The sequence below is a fragment of the Acinonyx jubatus genome, chromosome E4 (assembly GCF_027475565.1).
Source record: "Acinonyx jubatus isolate Ajub_Pintada_27869175 chromosome E4, VMU_Ajub_asm_v1.0, whole genome shotgun sequence".
NCBI lineage: Eukaryota > Metazoa > Chordata > Mammalia > Carnivora > Felidae > Acinonyx > Acinonyx jubatus.
In genome coordinates this window covers 10,105,662-10,122,396 of record NC_069395.1, presented here as the reverse complement: position 1 = coordinate 10,122,396, position 16,735 = coordinate 10,105,662, and the positions used below count along the sequence as shown (strand labels likewise).

General features: G+C 50.6%; 1 long non-coding RNA gene and 1 other non-coding gene across 2 annotated transcripts in view; one reads left to right on the top strand and one right to left on the bottom strand.

Annotated features, from left to right (window-relative positions):
* LOC128312967 (uncharacterized) overlaps positions 1 to 10,734 on the bottom strand; it is a 315,318-nt gene extending 304,584 nt beyond the window's left edge. The window contains exon 1 of the long non-coding RNA XR_008293007.1: positions 10,526 to 10,734. This is a non-coding gene — a long non-coding RNA (uncharacterized LOC128312967). The remainder of the gene's footprint in view (positions 1 to 10,525) is intronic.
* A 3,114-nt stretch (positions 10,735 to 13,848) lies between these two features.
* On the top strand, positions 13,849 to 13,921 carry TRNAT-UGU (transfer RNA threonine (anticodon UGU)). Its single transcript has one exon. It is a non-coding gene; the product is annotated as a tRNA-Thr (tRNA).
* Positions 13,922 to 16,735: the final 2,814 nt, after the last annotated feature.

The window sequence follows — 16,735 nt, the reverse complement described above, 5'->3', positions numbered from 1 at the left end:
GCCTGGCCACTCTCAGACCTTTCTCTCCGCGGAGATGGACTCTTCCAAGGTGGGAGATCTTGACCGTCTCCATGGGGAATAAAAACAAGCCAAAGGGGCGCCTGGGCGGCCCAGTCGGTTAAGCGTCCGACTCTTGATTTCGGCTCGGGTCATGATCTCACGATGGGTCGTGAGATCAAGCCCCCCGTCAGGCTCCGAGCTCAGTCTAGAGTCTGCTTGGGATTCTCTCTCTCTGCCCCTCCCTGACTCATGAGCTTGTACGCGCACACTCGCTCACTCGCTCTGTCTCTGTCTCCCTCTCTCTCTCAAAATAAAGAAATAAACCTTAAAAAAAACTTAAAAGGAAAAACAAGCCAAACCTGGACCTGACTGAACCCCCAACTAAGTCCTTCACTGTTTCGACCGCTTCCTGCCTCCTTGGTTAAAAAGGAGAGAGGCATTATGAAAAGTGACAAGGTGAAAAAAGAAAGCCATCCGGAGTGACAGGGCCCAAATTCCAAAACTTGGCTTCACCACCCGCTAGCTGTGTAGCCTGGAGCAAGTGCCTTGGCCTTGCTGAACCTCGGTGTCTTCGTCTGTAAAGTGGAAATGAAAATGTGCAGCTCAGAAGGCTCATGCATGACTAAAGAAGATAATATCTATAAAGCGTCTCACAGGTTTCCTGCGATGGAGGAAGCTCAGGGAATGCTACTCCCTTCAGTTTAATCCAGGTTCCCGAAGTGTAGGTGTTATACGTGTAAAATGGATTCCATACTCAAGTTTGTGCAGTGCTTGGTTAAACAAATTCAAACCTTTTTCCTCCCTGAAGGACTTCTCAGAGCCTTTAAACTGCCAACATGAGCTGTGAATTGCCAAAAGGCACTGTAGTCTTCAGGCTTCAGGCTGTCACCCCAAAACCCTCTTCATGGAACATCACTCGAGGGCAGTGTTCTTTGGCCTATTAGTTTGGAAATGATGCTTTAAATTAAAGAAAATATAGGGGCACCTGGGTGGCTCAGTCTGTTAAGCGTCCGACTCTTGGTTTCGGCTTGGGTCATGATCTCACAGTTTCGTGAGTTCGAGCCCCACATCGGGCTCCAAGCTGACAGTGTTAACAGTGTGGAGTCTGCTTGGGATTCTCTGTCTCCCTCTCTGCCCCTCCCCCACTTGCGCTATCTCTTTCTCAAAATAAATAAATAAGCTTAAAAAATTTTTTGAATTAAAAAAAAAAAGAAAACACAGCAACTAAATGTCACGCCACACAGATGACCCCTCTTCTGGAGTCTGTGAATGGCCACCGTTTCCCTTCAGGGAAGCCATCACCAAAGAAGAGAATCCAAACTCAGCTTTCTTCCTCCAAACTGCTGCATTAAATGACTGTTTACCCCAACCCTCGCTTTTTCCTAGACATGACCCACTGCCTCAGCCTTCACTGCTCACACGGGTGCTGATGTTCCCCAGCACTCACTTCTCAGGAAGGAACTGGGGCCGAAAGTTAAAGGAGAGGGGTGAATGGGTAGGCATTTTGGGGGATTTTTGTCTGATTTTATGCCTTATATACCAGTTGACTCTTTTTTTTTTCCAATTTACTCTGAATAGGGATTTTTGAGCCAATTTGTAGCTGCAGAGAAATTTTTAGCTGTCTTACCAACTTTGCACACCCTTGTAAAGGAAACGGGCTAAGGACACCCATGCCCAGTTGGCAGAGTTAGAAACAGCCAGCCAGAGCAGTGAAGCCAGAGAGCAAACCACCATGGGAAAAGGGGACGGCCCCCCCAAGTCCGTGGGTGAGTCCCAAAACCGTATTCTGCGACCACCATCACTTGCACGCATCAGCTGTGCATCCTGGCATGTTGTGAAACAAGGCAGCACTGCTCAAAGGCGGATTTCATTTTGCAGAGAAAGGGAATTAATATTCACACTCCGTCTTTCCAAACTATCTATCTGGCAGGAAGAGCCACTCTAGGCACTCGGGTCCAATAAAGCTCTGCCTGGAGACCTAGGTAATAGCTTTACACTGTAGTTTGTGGATTAGATTCAAGGACAGGTTATCCCGTCATGCAGATGAGAATGTCAGACAGCTCACCTTCACCACTGTCCCCTGAATCCACTAGCACACTTAATCCCGCCAAGTCAAATGCAAAGTTACAATCGTATCAGCGGGGGAGAGGTAGATGAAGTGGAGAAAAGAAGAACTTGCGAAATAAGGATTCACGTTGCAGAGTTTCAATCTCAAAACCCTCATCTCCCCACACTCCACCCCCGACCCCAGCTGCGTTGTTCCTCACTTAGTAACAACCCCATGAGTGGGGCAGTGTCTGGTTCCAGGGAGGCACATGCCCATTTCTGTAGAATAAAGAGCTGTCTGTTGAGCATTTAGGCTGCGAAACTCCGCGTGGGGATCCGATCCTCACGCCAGCTCAGTGGAATAGACAGTCTTCCCATTTAACAGATGATGACATCAAGACTCAGGAGGGTTAGGCGCACCTGGATGGCTCAGTCGGTTGAGCGTCCGACTTCAGCTCAGGTCAGGATCTCACGGCCTGTGCGTTCAAGCCCCGCATCGGGCTCTGCGCTGACAGCTCACAGCCTGGGGCCTCCTTCCGATTCTGTGTCTCCCTCTTTCTCTCTCTCTACCCCTCCCCCGCTCATGCTGTTTCTCTTTCTCAAAAAATGAATAAACATTTTTTAAAAATTTTAAGACTCGGGAAGGTTAAAACATACCCAAAGATGCTCTCACAACATCTAAATGACAGGCAAGGCTAGCAACGAAGAAGGAAATGGACCCCCAACCTCCTGCCGTTAAAGTGCAGGGCGACTGCATCAGTCACTGTTCAGTTGCGATTTCGGACTCTTTGAATCGCCGGGGAAAATGGGAAACGTACCACTGCTCCTACTGTAACCTTGCAACAATAATAACTCTCACTTATCACGTGCTTCCTACCGGCCAGGCATTATTCTACACGGCTTATATACGTTACATATCTCATCCTCACATCCCAGTTGACAAGGGATGAGTCTTGTCGCCCATTTTACTGAGAAGGAAGCTAAGGTATATAAAGGTCAAATGCCTTTTCTTAAGAGCCGTAATTCATTGGGGCGCCTGGGTGGCTCAGTCGGTTAAGCGTCCGACTTCGGCCCAGGTCGTGATCTCACGGTCCGTGAGTTCCAGTCCCGCGTCGGGCTCTGTGCTGACAGCTCAGAGCCTGGAGCCTGTTTCAGATTCTGTGTCTCCCTCTCTCTGGCCCTCCCCCGTTCATGCTTTGTTTCTCTCTGTCTCAAAAATAAATAAACGCTAAAAAAAAAATTTAAAGAGCCGTAATTCAAACCCAGACAAGACAGGCTGGCTGCAGGACCCACACAACTCTAAGCCGTCAGTTTTTACCACGGGCCTGCCTGTGCTTTCACAGCAGCGGAATTCTTCCCCGGTAGACTGATCGCTCCTTCAGCGTCGAAACCAAATTCTAGTCACCTTGTATATATGCGTGTGTATAAACACACACACACACGCACCTTAAGCACAATACATGGCACATAATAAGTACTTAAGGAACCTTTAATGTCTTAACATTAATTAACCCCACTCATTTTTCTCTTATTTTGTTCCCATCTTACAGGTGAGAAACCATGTGTTATGTTGGTCCCATTTTAGAGGCCGGAGGTTACCTCACCTCTGCAAATAGCCTTCAGAACTCATCAAAAAGTAAAAAGCAAGTTCGCCTGGAGCCAAGTGCCAGAAGCTGTATCTGAGAATAAGGTCTTCCTGACCGAACATTTCAAACCCTCAGGAGGAGGCTTAGGGAAAAAATGGGGGAAACCGAGTTGAGACCATCTCACCAACGATTGCCAACGAACTGCCTGCCGAAAGCCAAAGTCCAAGGAGCTTCTCTCCTGCAAGGTTTTGACGAGAACCTGTTTCAAGCCCGAAGCCACTAGAACCACCTGGAAAACATTAAAAAGACACTGATTCTATTGGTCCAGGGTGGGCTCTGGTCATCAGTAGCTTTCAAATGGTCCCAGGTGGTTCTAACACGTAGCCAGAGCTGAGCCCCGATACGCTGCACTCAGAGAAGGAAGGATCTGTTAGCAGAGAGACTGAAAGAACGCTCCTAAACCACATCCCAGAGGACTGAGCCTCACCTGGGAGTGGGGTGTTATGTTCTTATTAAGTCTCTCGGGGCACCTTTGCAAACAGAAGATGTGTTGGTGGGTGGCTGGCATCTGGGCACTGAGAAGGCAGAGAGGTAAGTCCACGGCAGGGAGAAGGCAGCGGCAGGTGAAGACTGTCCGAAAATCGGCAGCTCGCCAGCTAGGAGGTCAACCAGGCAGTCGCTGGCCGCCCCACAGGAAGGGCTTCTGCTCCCGGCCCCACTCCCGCCTGGTAGCAGCGTTCCCACGGCAGGAACGCCAGGGCACATTCACCAGACAGAGACAACGTCTGCAGTTATTCATCGCTGGCTCCCCAGTGCCCACCGCGCACGTGGGAGGCTCTCGATGAGCATTTGTCAAATGAGTCAAGAAACTGGAAAGACTTACAGGCGAGGATGGTCAGTGAATCCTCAGAATGTCAATAGGAGGGGAAGAACTCAGACACGGCGGCCACGGATACTCCAAAAGCGCCTGTGACGATTCATTCCAAGCAACAAGCATTTCGTCAGAGCAACAAAGAGCTAACGGCACTGTGCATTTTATTCATGGTGACCACTATCGTGTAAAATGGTTTTATGCACCATCCAACCTAAGCTTCAGAGTAACCTAAAAAGGCAGAAACTAGGGGCGCCTGGGTGGCTGTGTCGGTGAAGCGTCCGACTTCAGCTCAGGTCGTGATCTCGGGGTTCACGGGTCCAAGCCCCATGTCAGGCTCTGTGCGGACAGCTCAGAGCCTGGAGCCTGCTTCAGATTCTGCGTCTCCCTCTCTCTCTGCCCCTCCCCTGCTCACGCTCTCTCTCCCAAAAATAAACAAATAAATAAATAAACAAACCAACATTTTAAAAAATGTTTTAAGGCAGACAAACTAGTACATATTAATTTGAGTTTTGCAGATGAGGAAACTATAGTTTATAAAGCAACTCGGCCAAGGTCAAATAGTGGGTAGGTGGTGGGGCTGCCTGATACAGGGTCTGTGCCCTCCCCACTCCACTGCCCCCTGGGTTTGCTGGATAAGGTACTCACAGCCGCAGGGAGAGTTGGGAGAAAGAGAGCACACACATCCACAGACCAGATCCTCTGCCCGCCCAGGTACGGGGATTTGAAGGCAACAAGATGACCCTGTGGTGATTTGATGGAGCGACTTTTAAGTCCTACGAGCCCTCCCAGATTCGGGAGACCAAGATGAGGTCACTGAGCTCATCTAGTTGATTCTCCCTCTCTACAGAACCCCAAGAACCATTCCAGGGATCAGGGAACCAAGCTCTAAGCAAGACTCTGGGGAGAAGCGTCCCCCACCTTGCTCAGGCCGGCCACCTCTCCATAGGAAGGGTCGACGCCCCTTGACGACACTTGATACTGGTCCTCAGAGCACACCCTGTGAACATGCTCCACTTGTAACCTGTCCCATCCGGCCCCACCCAAATCTTACATGCGTTTCAAGAACTCCTTCCCCACTTTGTCCAGGAGCTTCCACGAACCACTCATGTGCCTCTCCCACAAGCGCCACTTCATCTCTTCTTACTGTGCATTTGTGATGCTCGATAATACTCATTAACCTCCGTCCATGTTTGTCTTTCTCCCACACTGTGTCGTAATCCCCCGAGGGCAGGAACCATGGCCCACATGTCCTTGCCTTGCTCAAGGTTACCTAGGACAGCACTCCTTGCAGAAAAGATGCTTAAATAAATATGTGTTGATTAAGGCATAAACTTCACTAGGACAATTCACTGGAAAGCGCTCAGATCTGAGCTCTAAACCCAAGTACATTCTCAAGCTGCCTAATGAGAGACAAGGTCATCCTTGAAGACATCTCCACATCAGGGCTAATTACAGGTATGTTTCAGGTACTTACTAGGTAAATGCATCTAAGGCATCTAATAAGTACCTGAAACATAGTGTGCTCTTAGTAAATGTAAGTTCTCTAGCCCAAACCATCCTATCTGAAACTGATGACACCGAATGGCCTGGTAGGGAACAGGCTGAGTTGACAAAAATACTTTACATCCCAAAGCTCAGAGATCCTGCTCCAGGAGGCTCAACTCTTGGGCAAAGTATGAAAAGACAAGGCGATCTCTGACTCTACAGGGTCCTGAAATGAGGTGTGGGAGACAGTGAGATGCTAACAAATCAGAAATGAGAATTATTTCAAGAACCACTTCCGACCCAAAGGTTTGACCTCAGAAGGGTGCTGGAGACTGTCTATCACTTTGTCACTGCAGGAAGGTGAGTGTTCGACCCTGAAGCATCACTGGCCCAGACAGCCCTGGTTTAATATCCCAGGGTTAGGGGTCTGACCTACTCTAAACCAAGTGGGAGAAGACAGGGGCTCACTTGGTGGGGTCTGGACCAACAGGTTCACATCCCCCTTACGTGTTGGCAAATTTCTTAACTGGCCATGAGGAAGGCCACCCAGTAGGACGCCCAATGAGCCCATGGCTATTCATAACATGGTGAATGTGTGCAACTCAGGATAAAAACAAAGCTCTGCATCTATGTGAAGGAGTGTATGTGCATGTATGTGTGTCCTTGGGAGGATGGTTAATGACTGAACGAGAACTCATTGCATATTCTTTCCAGAGCAGCCTTGAGACACTTTATAATCTGAGGGAAAAGGCAGAAACTCTGCTTCTCCTATGGGGCAGGTGAATCTTCTCCCCACCTGCTTTCTCAGACAGACCTGAGTTGGCCTCCGGACTCTCCTGCCCACCTTTCAGATGACCGTCCGCAGTGGCCGGCCTTCGTTTCCTCAGCTGTACGCTGCGTGTGGTAATACGTGCCTGGCAGGTGTTTGTGCACATGAAACCAAGTGGCGGCAAATGCCCGCTGCTCCAACCATGGGCACCCCTGAGCCACCCCACCCTGGAGTGGCAAGTCTAGGCAGCCACAAGCAAAAGTGAAAAAGAGCTAAAAGTGCTGAAAACGGCATTTGCCCACGTCCCTTTGAGGTCCCTCCTCTGGGTGCAACACTCCCGCCGTCACACGGGGCTGTCTGATCCCTTCATTTGCAAGTGCTCTCAGATTCCAACTGTCGTGAGCTCACTGGGAGCAGTTTTTGCAAGCTCCCTGTCCCTTTTATCCGTACTTTACAGATGACAGCACCAAGGCTGAAACGCAATGACATTTCCAAGGTCAAAGAGCTAGTCGGTGGCAGACCTGGAATTCAACACCATTGGGCCCAAAGCCCCCCTTTCACCCCTGGTTTGCTCTGCCCCTTTCTACAGCGTATCTCGCTCCCCCTGCAACTCCGTGGGCATGGCTCCCGGAACGCGGAGACCACTGGGCGGCTCAGTTGGTTAAGTATCTGACTTCAGTTCAAGTCACGATCTCACGGTTCATGAGTTCAAGCCCTGTGTCAGGCTCTGTGCTGACAGCTCAGGGCCTGGAACCTGCTTCAGATTCTGTGTCTCCCTTTCTCTCTCCCCCTCCACTACTTGCACTCTGTCTCTCTCTCAAAAACAAATAAACATTAAAAAATTTTAAAGAAAGAGAAAAAATAGATGCTTGTGAACTTGCATAGGATCCAGTGAGTTCAAATCCAACCCCATCAAGAGAGTGAGAGAGCCCCACGGAGACTGCTCTGGGCCCCCTGAGCAGGATGGCCCCATCACCATGGCAACACCCAGATGGCACCTCCACCTTTTCCCTCCCATCCATTGCCTCCTGTGATCTTCTAACACACGTAAGGAAAGGGAGCCCTGTCCCAACAGGTGAACACTGAGGCCGGGAACAGTGGCACCTAAGCGTGGGGCCAGGCCTCTCCTCATTGGGAAAGAGCCAACCGCACAATGAAAAGGGTGTCCACATGACAACTGCACATTTACACGACAGTCATTAGAGAGGAACATCGGTGCCAGATCCCAGACCTATGGCTGAGCCCAGCTGGTTCTCATTCTCTTCTGAGGCCAGGCCTGCTGCGTGGCTTCATTTAATTGTGTATTTTTATCATTCGGTGTCTGTAGCCGGATGCCTGTGGGCAGTTAATGCCCTTCTCCACCAGTTCGAGCAAGAAAATGTACCTGCCATGGCAGTATTGGCTTCACTGGGCTGCTGACTTATTTTAAGTACTAAATCTTTTCTGTTACTATATTTTTCACTGTGGGGTGTGCGCGCTCCAGCACGGACATTAATAACGGGCGTCCGGGGCCCAGCTCTCCTCTGCTGTGAGAACGGAGCGCCACCTAGCGCCCACTCGCTCCACTGCAGCCAAAATCAACAACCGCGATAACCTTGACAGAGCTCTGGGCTCTTACGGAGAATTTTCACACGCATTCTCCTCGCCTCAAGTATCAGGGCTCGCCTAGCAGGATGATACTTATCTTATTTTTTAAGATAAATAAGTTAAGACACAAGGCTCCAGCGAGAAAGCTGAGTCAGTTTTCCACTTGCCAGCCCGGTGTCAGACTTTCCAACGTTGGCGGCTGTCATTTATAAATGATGAGCTATGAGAGAGGAGACCTAATGAAACTCCCAGGTGCCCAGAGCACAACCGTGGAGAAAGACAGCCCTCCCGCGGGACCTGATGCAATCGTCTTGGCGTTATTTAAGCCTTTCATGCCAGCGTCTCTAGGCTTTAGGTGCAAGATTATCCTCACGGCACCTCTCAGGGGCATAATGCCAGGGGTCCTAGCACCTGCAGGTTGCCACAGGAACTCGTATGCAAAGAGGTAGAAATCCCATCCTCCGTGGGGACTGAAAGTATAGATGCAGCTGTTTACTCTCCCCGGAACTCGCCACTCCCCTGTCTCATCAGTGCAAGAGCCAAGAATTATCATCCCAATATCACCCAACAGCTCTGGCCTTCAAACTCCCAATTATTTTCAGTTACCCAGGGCAGGGGTTTTTTTGTCCTTGTACCACTAGGTTGAATAACTCTTTGGGGGCAGGGGAGGGGTGGACCTGCCGTGCACACTGTAAACGTCTAGCAGCATCGCTGACCGATACCCACTAGATGCCAACAGCATCCCTCTCCCCACCCATCGTGACAATCCAAACATCTCTAGACATTGCCAAATGTTCCCTAGGGGTGCCAAATCACCCTGCTTGAGAACCACCATTGTAGAAGGCAAATCCACCAGAATATAAACATCATACTACTAACAACTCCTATTTCTGCTACCACTTAAAAGGAACAAATGACATTATTCTATTTAACCTTCACACTCAAGAAAACAATCTGTGTTGACTCTCTAAGGAAATATTTACCTTACAGATAAAGAAACTGAAGCTCAGAGAGGTTAAGTGACACGGCCAAGGTCACACAGCTGGTAGTGGAAGAGTTACCACTTAAAACCAGGCTTTTGTGACTCTGGAACCCGAGCTCGTCACCAGACCCTGGCACCATAGATCCCAGAGATTTCCAGAACAGTCTTCGTTCTTGACAGTCCTTCCAGAGTATACTGACACTATTCAAGTAATAAAGTCTAGATTTATGTTTAAAGGCATAAAAATGCTAGCCATTCCCCATAAGAACACCAATTCTAAGTGTCAGAGCTGAGGAGATTTTGCTGTAGGGTAATGGCGAGAGCCCTGGGTCCGAGTTCAGACCTTGGGGCCAATAACTGACTCCGGGGTCTTTATTTGGGGTCAATTATCTGAGCTCTCAAAGTCTCTGTGTATTCATCTACAAGATCAAAAGGATTGGTTAGATCAGGTTCTCGGATGTGGCTGCAGAATTTCTGGGGCTTGGGCAATGCCATTTTTTGAAGCCCCCAGATAACTAATGTGCAGCCAGAATGGAGACCCACGCGTCTGGAAGAACTGTAAGACTCTCGAGTTGTGTATTTCTGCCCCAGACTGGACGGCTTCTTTTGTCTCTTCCCACCAGGATCAGAGGGACGCACAAGAGCTCTTTGGGGGAAGTTTTTTGGTCCCACAAGACTGTCCCAAAAGCCTTGAACAACCTCCTAAGATGCCTTCAGTGTCTCAACTGGCAACCAGTCTCTGAATGAGCCATTTCCAGTATCATTCTACCCACCAAAAGTACGGACCCGCACCCCACTCTCCTCTGGCTGCTGGGGGTTAGACACTCCTCCAAAACACCGGGGGGGAGCAGGGAAAATGACAGAAGACAGCTGCGGCAATGAAAGACTATCCTCTTCCTGGCCTCGTGGAGCCCTTGCCTTGTCTGGCTTTAATAAGGTTCATTCTAATCCGTGGTCTTTCAAGAGGTGAGAGAATCTCCTGTTTCTGGACATGACTCACCCACTCCTATGTCAGCTCCCAAAGGAGAGTGATAACGTCTCACTCAGCAGGTGCGCTGGCTACAGAAAAGGGGCTCTGGGCCCTATGAACCCCATGCTCTTTATCCCCTAGGTACGACTAGTAATAAAAGCAATTCATCCCGATTAAGTACCCCCCAGATGCCAGGTGAAGTATTTACACGCATGGTTTCACTCACTCTTCCCACGTGCCCACACGAGATGGTATCATTGTTCACATTATTTTCACCAACCTCTTCCTCGTCCCGTTTTACATGCGAGGAAACCAAGCTGTCTGTATTCGCCGTTCATGCTCCCGGCCGTGGGCCCTGCGCTTCCACTAAAAAGCTGCGCAGCTCGGACTCGGATGCTCGGGCGCCTGCGGGCCGGACCCTCCCCCGCGAGGGGGGCGGGGGGCGGCAAGGAAGGTGGGGCCGCAAACAAGGCTGAGAAGCAGCCTCCCGGGAAGTGAGCGGACTCTCAGGAGTGGGGGGGGGCAGAGAGTGTTCACAGGGGAGAAAGTGGTCAGTGGGGTCAAGACCCCAAGGTCTTGTCTGCCTAGAGTGGGGCGGGCCCAAGACAGAGGGGAAGTTGGGCGAGGAACAGAGGGAACCAGGGCAGACAAACCCCTGCAGCGGAGGGGTTTTCTTTCCTTTCCTCTCACTTTATGGTCTCTGTGGGAAAGACTCCAGTGCGGTAACAGCTGCTGGCAATGAGGGGTGGGCCTGGGTGGCTCAGCCTCTGGCTCTTGATCTTGGCTGGGGTCATGACCTCACAGGTTCATAGGGTCGAGCCCTGCCTGCGGCTCCGCCCTGAGGGCAGTGGAGCCTGCTCAGGATTCTCTCTCTGCCCCTCCCCCTCAAAATAAATAAATAAGCTTTTTTTTTTTTAAGCTAAAGGGAAGGGTCCAGTGTGACCCGGATGTTCCAGGGATTAAAGGGCGGGGCGTGTCTGGGTGGCTGAGTCGGTTGTTTCCGACTTCGGCTCAGGTCATGATCTCCAAGTTCGTGAGTTGGAGCCCCGTATGGGATTCTGTGCTGACAGCTCGGAGCCTGGAGCCTGCTTCGGATTCTGTGTCTCCCTCTCTCTGCCCCTTCCCCGCTCATGCTGTCTTTCTCTGTCTCTCAAAAATGAATAAACGTTAAAAAATTTAAAAAAAAACAAAAACAAAAACAAAAAAACGGCGCAGGGGGATGGCTGGTTGGAAGAGGGCAGAAAGCCAGAGGGATCACTGCCTCTGGAGCCAGGGGTACAGCTCCTCCACCCCAGTCCGAAGGAAAGCGAGAAAGAAGATGGGGATGGGGACCGCGCGGGTCCTGGTGGGCAGTACCTGAAGGGAAGGCGAGGCCCAGTGCGTCACCGTCTGCCCCCACGACCACCCCAGGCAGCACCACCCTATCGCCCCTCGGTACAGGTGCAGCCTTGGAGGTGCAGTAACTTCGGTGCCGCCAGCAGGGGGCAGAGCTGGGCTGGGAACCTAGTCCCTCCGAGGCTGAAGCGAAGCACCCACTGCAGTTGGGCGGAGGGCGGCTGGGACCAGGTGTCCCCAGGTGTCCCCGGATTCGAACTGAGGTCTTGCCAGACCCCAAAGCCCAAGATCTTTCCCCTGCCCGCCGCCCCCTCGAGTTTGATCTGGAAGGGCTGGGGGCAGCCCACCAAATGGGACTTTGAGCTACTAAATTCGTTCTGCAATCCAGGTATCAAGGTAACGGGAGGCTAGAGGTGCATTTCCTCGATCTTTTTCCTCGGTCTTCGTCCCCCCGCCCCCATCCTCCACCCAGAACAACCTGAACACCACCAGCAACCCCGTGACACTGCGAAGTGGCGGAGCCCCTGACCCAAGGCCGTCCCTGAACCGCTGGCGCACATTATCTCCAGACTCAGTCCCTCTCCCCCCACCTCTCTCTCTCAATAAGTAAACATTAAGGTAATTTTAAAAAAGAAGAGAAAGGAAACACGGGGAGAAGCTGGCCATCTACCAGTGCCAAGGAGAGAGGCTGGGATGGATCCTCCCTCAGAACCTTCCAAAGGAAACAACCCTACCCACACCTTGCGTCGAACCCACAGCCTCCAGAAGCCTGAGACAATACACTTCTATTGCACCCGCGGGTGGTACTTTGTTAGGCAGCCCTAGAAAACTGATAACACTCTCCAGACCACCTCTGAGACGGCGAATAAGCCAGCTCTGATGCTCTTGGGAAAATGACACGAGGCGCTGAAATCAGGCTCAGATGTTCCACGCGGAAGAAGCCATGTAAAGAGAAACGGAGGTGCCAGCGAGGTTAGCCTGGGGGAGAGGAAAAGGTTGTTTACCAAAAAAAAAAAAAAAAAAAAAAAAAAATGAAACTGAGGAGTTTGGCCTTTATCCTGAGTACAACAGAAAGCTCCTGGAGGGTCCTAGAGCGGAGGAAGAACAAAGGCCACGCATTAGGACAGTGAACCTCAGAGCAAAGGGCAGGGGAAGCAGAATAAGAAAAGCAGACGGGCCAAGGAGACACAAGGGTGTTCCCAAAATTCCAGCTGGGATGGAGAGGCAGTGGAAGTAGAGGGGAGTTGAGAGGCCGTCTCCCCCAAGCACTTGCATGATTTCTCCCGGCTTAGGACCTGAACATAGATGTCGTTCACTCAGCCATTTACTGAGCACCTACTACGTGCTACACACTGGTCTGGGCGTTGGCCGCAAGGAACTGACACGCTAATGGAGAGACAGTAAAGAATAATAAAGTACATTATCTAACAGGAAAGAAGTTAACACGTTAGGGGGTAAACGGGACAGGATAAGGAGGATAGAGCAGTTTCAACGAGCGGGTCAGGAAGGGTTTGTTGAGTAAGTGAATGTGAGCAGACCCTTGAAGGAGGTAAGGGAGCGAGGCAGGCAGCTCGCTGGGCCAAATGACCTTCATTCTCTCCTTCACGCAGGAGTGGGTCATGCTGTGACCATAACTTCATTCCTTCGGTCAATAGTTCATTAAGCAAAAAAGAATGAGGTACAGTTTCAGGATCCCAATCATTAAAGAAAGAACAGGAACAGAGCTTTATTTATTCACCCTACCCCCGAAGTCTAGAGGTATGTGAGTACTCAACAGATACTGTTCAATCAGTTAATTCATCCATAATCAATAGCTTAATTTATGAGAAGCAAAGACCCCCCCCCCATTTCCCTGTAGGTATTAAACTTGATACAATTTGTCATATAAACAATGAATTGGAGGCGCTTTTTTTTCACATGTAAAAGAACCACTCCTAATACGATCAGAACATGATTTCATTTTTGCATTTTCCCTTGCAGCCCTTGTCTGTATGCTTAACTTACGGAGGTATGATTTCGTGTTTCGTAATCATAAGCCTAGGACTTTGAGACTTTTTTTAATGTTTGTCATATTGTAGGCATTTTTCTCCAGCAATTCATAGTCTTTACGATTATCACTGATAGTGGATGCACGAAGTCAGTTGTCTTCAGATTGCCAGCAAAAGCAACATTGCTTCCAATGTCCCTGGATTAGAACAGGACAGGTAACGAGTTGGCTCCATAGCTCAGTGGTTAGAGCACTGGTCTTGTAAACCAGGGGTCGCGAGTTCGATCCTCGCTGGGGCCTCTTGCCAGCTTCTATTTTTTTTTTTTTAATCCTCCCCTTCACGGACTACAAACTCCAAAATGGAAGAGCGGTTTCTGAAAACGTTACTTCTGGAGGATTAAAAATGACTCTTCCTGAGATGCAAATGATGGGCGTCCTTAAGGTGCTTTAGAGGCGACCCGGAAGAGAAAATCCTGGCCCGACACGAAGAGCAGGAAAAAGAAAAAAGAAGAAAAAAAAAAAAGCCGTCCTCGGCGACCCCAGAGCAGGAGACACGAGGCTCCACGGACTCGTTTTCAACGCCCCGCAAGCCGAGAACCAGCCGCGCGTTAGGAGAAGCTGGAGGGGGGAAGGGGCGTCCGCTGCGGGTTCAAGGGGCCGCGGGCGGGGCGGGCCCAGGACGCGGCCTGCGGGCGGGGGCGGGGGCGGGGGCGGAGCCGGCGCCGCGCCCGCGGTGACGCCAAGCGGCCGGCGGGCGGCGCTGCCGCGTCGGTTCCCTCTCGCCTCCCGGGAGGCCGGCGAGCGCGCGTCCCGCCGCCCGCCCCGCCCGGCCCGAGCGCGGCCAGCGTGGCCGGGGCGCAAGCGCGCGCGGTGGCCGCCACGTGGCAGCCGCGCCCCCGCGCCCGGCCCGGCTCCGCGCGCCTGTCCCCGCGGAGGGAGGGGGAGCGGCTCCCGGAACTAAACCGCCCGGGGCTGCTGGGGGAGGCCGCCTGGGCAGCCGCGGGAGTCTTTCCCGAGTACGCGGAATTTCCCCGCCCCGGCTTTCTGGTCCCATGTTTCCGGGCTGGGGCTGAGATCGGACTAGCTGCAAAGTAGCCGCTAGCCCCCGTGGACGCCGAGGGTCCGAAATGTGGTCGGCGTCGATTGGGTTGTGGAAAGAGTACAATTCACTCGGGTAGAGAAAATTGAGTACCAAAAAGAGAACGTTAAGTTCTCCCATCAGTTAATTTTTGATTGCTGGCGTGTTGAAAGAATACCGGATGAAATAAAATACGTAATTACATTACCCTTACTTATTTTTCTTAACGTGGCTTCCCTCCGGTTGCCGCTCCCGTGTGTTTCTGTTAGGTGGTGCAGGTTTAGAGAGCCAGAGTCCTGTGACCTAAGGTTCAAGTGAATTCTTAACCTGCGCTCACACCAGGTAAACCGGTGGGCAGAGTCTCCTTCATCTGTGGGTCTCCCGGAGCCAGCACTGTGTTGGGCGAAAAAGTGAAGAATGGCAGTGGTTGAGGTGGAATTAAGTATCTCCCCAACCTAATGTTAAACTCCACAAGAGCAAGGGAATTTTTTTTTTTTTTTAATTTTTGTTTGAGTATAGTTGGCACATGTTGTTCCGTTCAGGTGCACAAGTGATTCACCTTCTCTATGCTGTGCTCCGCCCAAGAGTAGCTACAGACAGTATGTCTGTCACCATACATAAAACATTATTACAGTATCATGGACTATGTTCCCTAGGCTGTGCCTTTTATCCCCGTGATTTATCCATTCCGTAACTGAAAAGCTACACCTCCGGTTCCCCTTCACCCATTTTGCCCCATGCACCCTCCTCTCCTCCCCTCTGGCTCCCATCACTTTGTTCTCTGTATTGACAGATGTGATTCTGCTTTTTGTCTGTTTTTTAGACTCCACGTACGAATGAAATCATACGGAATTTGTCTGAAGAGAATGTATTTCTTCAGTTGAGTTAGCTTTGAAAATAACACAGCTGTTAGACTTTCCATCTCGGCTTGCAGGATTTTAGCTCTGGAAAAACACACTCGTGCTTTTGTTGGTTATCGGCCCTTCTGTGGTCGGGGTAGCTGCTGCTAGGGATGCTGCGGAGGTGACATGCTCAGAGCGCCCTGAGTAAATAGGCCCCCACTGGTGCGAAAAAGAAACTTCCATAATGATCACTTCTAGAAGGGTCAGCTCTTCACTGACACTGAATGCCTTTCTGCACAGCCATTTCAGATCCCCAAATACTGTAATACCGAGACTGCTTACTTCGAGTTATTTGGTCATCAAGTAACAGAGTTAGTACGGAGAAAGATGCCTTTGAAGCATTCCGTCCCTTCTCCCTCCAGCATGACCCGTCCTCATGCTTCCTTCCCCTTCCCCCTCCTCCAGCCGGTCTCTAGAAAGAGCAAGCATGTGCATGTGTGCCTTTTTCTGAACTTTCCTACACCTTGGCCTCCAAGGAAGCCCAAAACCATTTAGGCTATGACCTAGTGATTGTTCCCTCACGGGGCCAGCCTCTTTGTGACAGCTCGCAGGCGTTGCCATCTTCCAGAAGATAAAGCCGCTTTGCCAGAGAGGAATACGCTGCCTCTCCCCAGCTTCCTGGCATCTCAGGGATACCCATTCAGTTCCCTTCTCTAGACCCGCCAACCCTCCTATTCAAAACCCGTGTTCAGAAGGCCTGGACCCTGAAGGACACGGTCCTTTATTTTGACACAGTTCCCCCAGGGCTCAAAACACTTCCAGGTCAGACCCTATTTTTGCCACGTCTTTGAAGAAAGATTGTATTTTTTTCCTGTAATGAGGAAAAAAATGAGGCGAGCAAGCTCAAATATTTGTTGCAGAGGTAGGTCCAGTCTCCCCGACTGACCTGGGATGTTCAGCCACCTTTCAACAGAGCGACCCAGGGTAGAATTCCTCCCACGTTTATGTTGGTGTCTTCATCTAAGAAGATGTAAAAAGTATAAAACACCAGAGCTGGTGAGATCCTGAGATTTATGTCTATCCTAGAGAGTGTTCATAAGAGTTCCAAAGGTAGGCAGAAGTAAAACAAAAGCCATGGGATAGGGCAAAGGAAGTGGCTAAAAAAAGATCTAAAAATGATCTTCAGAAAATGAC